Source organism: Aptenodytes forsteri, unplaced genomic scaffold, assembly GCF_000699145.1.
Source record: "Aptenodytes forsteri isolate BGI_AS27 unplaced genomic scaffold, ASM69914v1 Scaffold15, whole genome shotgun sequence".
NCBI lineage: Eukaryota > Metazoa > Chordata > Aves > Sphenisciformes > Spheniscidae > Aptenodytes > Aptenodytes forsteri.
Genome location: NW_008795129.1, coordinates 5,175,161 through 5,181,967, shown reverse-complemented (window position 1 = coordinate 5,181,967; position 6,807 = coordinate 5,175,161).

The following is a 6,807-nucleotide window of genomic DNA, read 5'->3' as shown; positions in this document are numbered from 1 at the left end:
CTGTCACCCCGCCCTCCTGGGGCGGGAAGAGGAGGAGGAGGAGGGGGGAAAGCAACACTGTTCTCTCGTTAGAAACCACCGAAGGGGGGAACGGGCATCGGACAAGAGATGCCCAGTAAGTTGTCCGCGGCCCCTGCACGTCCTTGGCACAGAGGGGTACAGCCGGGGGGTGGGAGGCAGCACCCACTCTCTCTCTCTCTCTCCCGCCCTCCCACCTTCTGGAAAGGTCGTCACACCCAGGGGATGGTTCCAGTCCAGCTGGGTCAGCTGAGGGCAGAGGCTGCCCTGGGAGCGCCTCCAAGGGTGACACTGCCACACTGATCTCACACCTTCAGAGGCACTGTGCTCCTCAGGTGTTTCCCCGCTGGGCCCAAGGGGGTCATGGCAGCCCGCTTGGGGTTACCCATTGTCCATCGGGCTGCCCCTCTGTGCTGCCCTGTGTTCCCAGCTAGGAGAATGCGTGAAAGCAGGAAGATGGGCTTTCTTTCGGTTTGTTGTCAAGACTTCTCCTCGGCCTCCTGTTCCCAAGCACTACTGTCGTTTTAAATAAGCTCGCTCTCCCCAGGCTCCTTGGTGTTGTGAATGCAGGAAAAGCCTGCTTTTATGGTTTATAAATATGATTTATAGCAGAGCTGTCAAGTCACCATATTAATTGCCTCCAGTTTGACTGCCCCCTGCAGTTCTGTACAGCATTGCTTTTTTCTAACAAAACCTCTTGCTAGATCAATTTAAGGCTCAGCTAAGCTGAAGCATACCTCTAGCCACCCAATCAATACCGATAATAAAAACTCCAAAGGTTCACCTATCCCCTTTCCGACGCCTGCCTCCCTCCAGGCACGTTGATGCACTCGATGCTGTTGATGCACTAGGCAGAACGGCATCGTTCTCATCGCATCTCGTGGAGCTGCATCGCTCTACAGGGCTGACAGGAGTCCGGAGCTGGTGGGATTGTGAGGGTATTGAAATAGCTTTAGCGATCTGTCAGGAGAGCAAGTTTTGGCATAGGTACACCCAAAGATCAGGCTTGCTGAATAAGAATGTTATCTTCAGTCACTCTATGGGTCAGAAGCGGACTTGAGTTCATGTTTCATTTGTGATTTAACTTCCTCTTTTAGGAAAATCTGCCTGCACTGAAGACTTTTGCCCTAGTGTTTTACCAAGCACACACATCTCTCTGTCTCCAAGCGTATTTCAAACCTAAATACTCACTAGCCCTCAGTGTGCTGCAGTGACAATCCTCTCGTCATGTGCCTGGGACAGTGAGGGAAAAAAGCCTGCGTGCTTGGGAGCAGAGGTGAGCATTTTCTGAGTCATGAACTTGCTGCTCCACATAGTGCCTGCACAGTGGTGCAGGAGAACAACTCGCTGAAGGAGCACAATTAAAGGTTCAGGTTACTCTTGACACTTAGTTTCAGTTGCTCAGCTGCTCCTCAGACAAAGGTGATGGATGCCTTCATGCTGGTAATTTCGGAAAACAGCACTGCTCCTCCCACACTTCATGAAATGGAAAACCCACTTCTCTGCCCCCTGTGCCTAAGCACATCCTGATGGCAAAGGAATAGACAGAGACCCGAGATATGTGGAGGAACCAGATCTGCCAACTACTGCATCTGGCTGGAGGCTCTGGCTTTCCTCTAGCCCATTCTTCAAGCAACAGTCTTCTGGGCTTCTTCAAGGCCCTTTTGATCCTCAGCCTGTTTCACCTCCCATCGCAGTTGGGAGTATTTTTCAGCTGTATCATTTTACTGATCCGGTTGATCTAGCTCATACTGTTGCTGATGATTTCTGCCAGTACGGGGGTAGGAAACAGTGGCCAGGGGTGTGGGTTTTTAAGACAAATACTCATAACAAGCCTGAGGAGAGCCTGTTACGCTCTGTACTTTTCTGTCACTGCACCACTGTAGGTTGGTGGGTGCCAGCACTGCTTTCTGCTGCAGCTCCGCAGAGAGGGGCATTTGCCTTGTACACTGTCAGCCTTTGCTTCTGATTAAAGGATGTGGTCTTTACAGAATGACAACAAAGGCATTAGCCCAGCGTAAAGCTCTAGCAAGCACCAAGCTACAAAGCCCTGTTGCTTTTACTGAGTGACATTAAACAAATAATGCTACAGGCCTTGCCTTGATACACTGTGATAGCAAGGCAAGAGCAACCTGGGTCATGTTTCAGATCTCATGCAGGTTTTAGCACAGATTTGGGATCTTTGCTCTTGCTCCTTAGCCCCTGCTGCCTTGAGCCTCTGATCTGTCTGCCACTACAGGGTCACAGAGCAGGAGAGACCATGACACTGTGCTGGGCATAAGGGAAGGGACCTAGCAGAAAGTCAGGCTTTGAGGAGCCCTGCTGAAAAGCATCATTCTCATTTGCAGCTAATTTGAACATTGCTTCTTTCTTAGGGTTTCTGGTCACCCTAGACATGTCCTGCATGTGCCCCAGCATACAGAGTGGATAAGAAGTTACTGAGGACTATGAGTTCCACGCTCCGCTGAAGGTCCTGGCCTCTTCTTCCCGTCTTCCTGCAGCCTGAGCCACAGCATTACAAAAACATCTGTTTGAAGGGGGTCCCGTGGGTTCCCTCTAGCCCAGCTTTCCACTTGGACCAAAACTTGCCACCACTTGATCAAGTCAGACATGACTTTGTCTAGCAGAATCGCCAGGCACAAAATTTTCAGATCTGTTTCTCCACTGCTTGCTTTAGGATGCTGCTTTCATTGCCCTGAGGATCCAGGTTGTTTTTTAATCCTGCCTAATGCCTTTATGAATTTCATAAAGGTCGTAAAATATTTCAGGGACTTGAGCCAGCAAGAGAGTGCATGAGAAATATGTGCAGGAGGAACTGCATGCTAATGAGTACTATTGCCTTCTCTACCGAATACAGCAAGAAGCAGATTCCAATGCTCGCTGTACAAAAGCAGCTCTGAGATCTTTGCAGAAGACAGCAATATCAGACATGGTGCATAAGTGACAGATATTTCCCAGCTCTTCTTTTCCAAAAGCTCCAGTAAACCATTCTAAAAGACACACCCTGTACAGATGTGTACACATGTGCTGAATCTGCTGCATCTACAAATTCACCACCCTAGGCACAAAAAAAACTCTCATCATGCCTTTTCCACCCTGATTGCTCATCATGTCAAAGCTACTGCTGACTGGCCTCCCTTACTTGGTTAAAGTGCTGCTTGCCTTTGGGAAGTTGGCTTTTGCAAGACTTGCAGATTATGTCGAAGAAATCTGACTTTGTCAAGTTTTGTTAATCATTTAGTCCATTATCTGAATTCATAGTAGCACTAAATCCTTAACTGGTTAAAGATAAGAAAGGATTCATGCAAGACTAAGAGTAAAGGAAATCAGTATTTAACTAGTGCGCTACACTGAGATATCATGGGCTTGACTCTGACAGAAATCACGAATAGCTAAACTATAGGATCAGTAGAACTACACACGGGTGTTATCTGGGTAAAGCAAGTAATCAGACAAGGATGTAATATCTGTACTTTAAAGTATCTAGTGCATCTAAACCACCACTGCAGTTCTTCAGTAGTTAAAAAGCTAACATCATAAATGTGCTCAGATATTTACAACTCCAGCTTGCTGTTGTTAGTAATGTTACAGAGAACCGAGGACTACCATAAGATGTACAATAAAAATACAGAGACACACCCCTTTCCCTCACCATCTAGATAGATGAAGAGAGGGAGCTAACACAGGCAGCGGGAGCAGAAACGGTGAGGTCTGATGAGAAAGCTGGGAATAGACACCTAGACCAGGGATACATCTTAGCCATGCAGTATAACAGCTACTAGGGAGGTAAGCTTTGGAAGCCTGCTAAGAAGAAAGGAAGCTCCCATGACCTCTCTAATGAAGCAGATCTGGAGAGACACCAGTCGTGACTGTCCCATGTTCTTACACCTTTAGGACAAAGCCTGGGACTGCAGACTAAGAAGTGGCACTGAGCTAAGCTGGGGCAGCAACACACGTTTCCCGGTGCAAGATTCTCCCACACTCAGCCCAAGCTCCTGGGACAGGACTCCCTCAAGTACAGTTTGCATTGCTATTTGCAAATGAGGAATGGGCACTCCGCCCTTCTGCTTCCCTTTTGAGGGCCTCAGTGCCCGCAGGAGGTTAACAGGATTAAAGTGTGTTTTATCTGTTCCAACTCAGCTCTCCAGAGGTCAGCTACCTCCCTAGACATGAATGTTGACATACACAATGTTACGTAGCCACTTCACCTTCTTCCTCAGGAGCAAAGTCCAGGCTGCCCCACCAGCCATTCCTAAAAACTTTAACTTTTATCCAGTCCCAAGGCCTGAGCTGCTGCCATTAGTACTTGTTGTGGCAGCCCAGAACAGATTCAGACTTTTCTGCAGTAGTGGCTGTACACCCAGGGTCGCAGTGTCCTTCCCCAAAGGGACACTGCACAACAGCAGAACATGAGAGAGCATAAACAGCTTGTGTTCTGGAGAAGGAGAGATAAGAAACTAGCTCTGTCTCGTCCATAACTCCCCCCTTCTTTTGTGCCTTCCTAGATGCCTACAGCATTATAAGACCTTGACAGAAAACTACCACGCCACATCCTTCCAACACAGGGCAGAGCATCATGTTAGGTGAAAAAAAAGGCGAATGTTTTGAATCTCAGCTGTCCCCTACTCTGATGCAAACTGCAGGAAAATCACATTCACCAATAGGAAAACTGAGGCAAAAAGACGGGGAATCACCAGGTAGCAAGTGTTATCAAAGAGAACCCAAAGCAGTAGGCCAGACTAGATGTTTGACTTATAGATGAAGGCAGTAACATAGATGAAGGGGAGAACAAAAAGAAGGAAGCACTTGGTTGCACAGCTCACCCAGTAATGCCACAGGAAAAAGCTCCACACTCCTAAGCTACTTATGCCAGAGCTCTCTGTACTCACCTTCCAGCTTGCCCAACTGGTTATGTTCCACTAGGTCCCAGGTGCATCTCAATACTTAGCTATCTTTTTCAGTACAGCCACCGCCTGGTGTTTGTCTTGGCCAGGGCTTCTCAAGTTTTTTGACAGTGCTGCTCTGCTCCTCTCCAGACCTAATTTTTCTCTCCTAGTTTGGAAACTGCTGTGTAAGTGGGGATGACTAGTGCTTGCAAAAGGGGCAGAGGGAGCCCAGAGCTACCCAGGAACCACTGAAGGGCAGCTAGGTGTCCTAGGGCAGGAGACAGTTGGCACTAATTCGGGACAGGCAGGTGGAGTAGAGAATCATAACAAAAAAGCTAAGATAGATCTGAATGGAGAGTATATGAAAGCCTGGGTGTAGAACACCAGAAGTGGCAGATGTTGATGGCACTGAGCTTAGCAGCTCACCAGGACATCAACACATTTAGGGGTAGCTCCTCCAGGCACTCAGACTGGGAAAGAAAAGAAAATAAGTAAATCTTAATGACTCACAGAGGAGGGACAGGATAAGAAACTGAATACTGTCATCTCCTAGAGGGTATGAAAAGGCACATGCAAAAACAAGCCATGGTCACCAGGCTAAGACCTGAGTGAGACCTGAGACCTAAGAACAGAGGACATGAGAGCTCCGTAACTGGCGTTCCTCGTTCTGTGTCATCACAAGGGCCCCTGACCACAGCACGTGGACACAGACCTTGGTGCCCAGATTCTGAACAGTCCATTTGGACACACCTCTTGGTGCTCATGAGTACACAGGCAAGAGAACAGAAGTGAGTGCAATTGGTTCTGTTTTAAACTGAAGTAACCATTGAGCTTTGCTGCATTTTTTTTTTTCCTGCTCCTGGTGCCTGCATTGCCCACCTCTGCACTGATCTCTGCCCACTTCAGCCTTCTCTTCTGTCCTACTTTCAGCAGCTCCTCAGCAACACAGCCCTTACCAAAGCCACTCATGTCTCACACCAGAGTAAAAGACCTCCGTAGTCCAGTTCTGCGGCCAGAGCATGGCCCACAGACCACTCCCTTCCATCAAAGGCCTTCCTTCTCCTCCCTAGTGCAAGAAACAGGCAAGCATGCAACATAGTCCCTGAGGTTTTCCTTCCTGAGAGGTCTCCCAGCCCTCTCTCACAAAGCCTGCCAAACCTAACAAGGCTGGCAAAATCAGAGCTGGAAAGGCCTTTAACAATGAGTGTCCAGCATACAGAGGAGGTGATCAAGGAGGCTTTTTCAGTGCTGTACTGTGTCCTTCCCCTCCACCTTGCTCTTGGAAAGTCTAGACGTGGGTTGGATGTCACAAGTCTCCTTCCACCACTGTTTGCCTCTTTTGAAGGCAAACTCCCAGTCACACATCTCAGTGTGACCCAGTAAGCAGCTCAAGGACCAGACCCTGGTGCTACAGGACTTCAGCTGGTCCACTGCCCTTGTCTCCATACATACATGGTGGAGAATGCAGGCTGGTGGCATGGCCTCTTCTGGGCCTGTACAGGATAACACCCTTTGAGGCAGAAGAGGCTGTATTTCTGTAAGGACTTAGAAAGACTGACATCTCTCATTGCCGTAACAGTTGTCTATTCTATAGGAAACTGAGGAAAAGCTCTGCCCTTTTGTTTGTCCCAGAAATCTTTGTATGTGATTTCAAAGCTTGCTTTGCTTTGCAAACTCCAAACATGTCTGAACAACCTGGGTGGTTTAACACGTTACAGCAATGTGTGTGTGCGTGTATATGGAATTTTTCTATGTCTGAGCTAGCCATTTGCTGTTATGTCTGATGCTTTTTGCAGAAAGGGACCCTGTAGGTAGTCACAGCCAACTCATAGAATCAATCATAGAATCATTAAGGTTGGAAAAGACCTCTAAGATCATCGAGTCCAACCGTCGACCCAACACC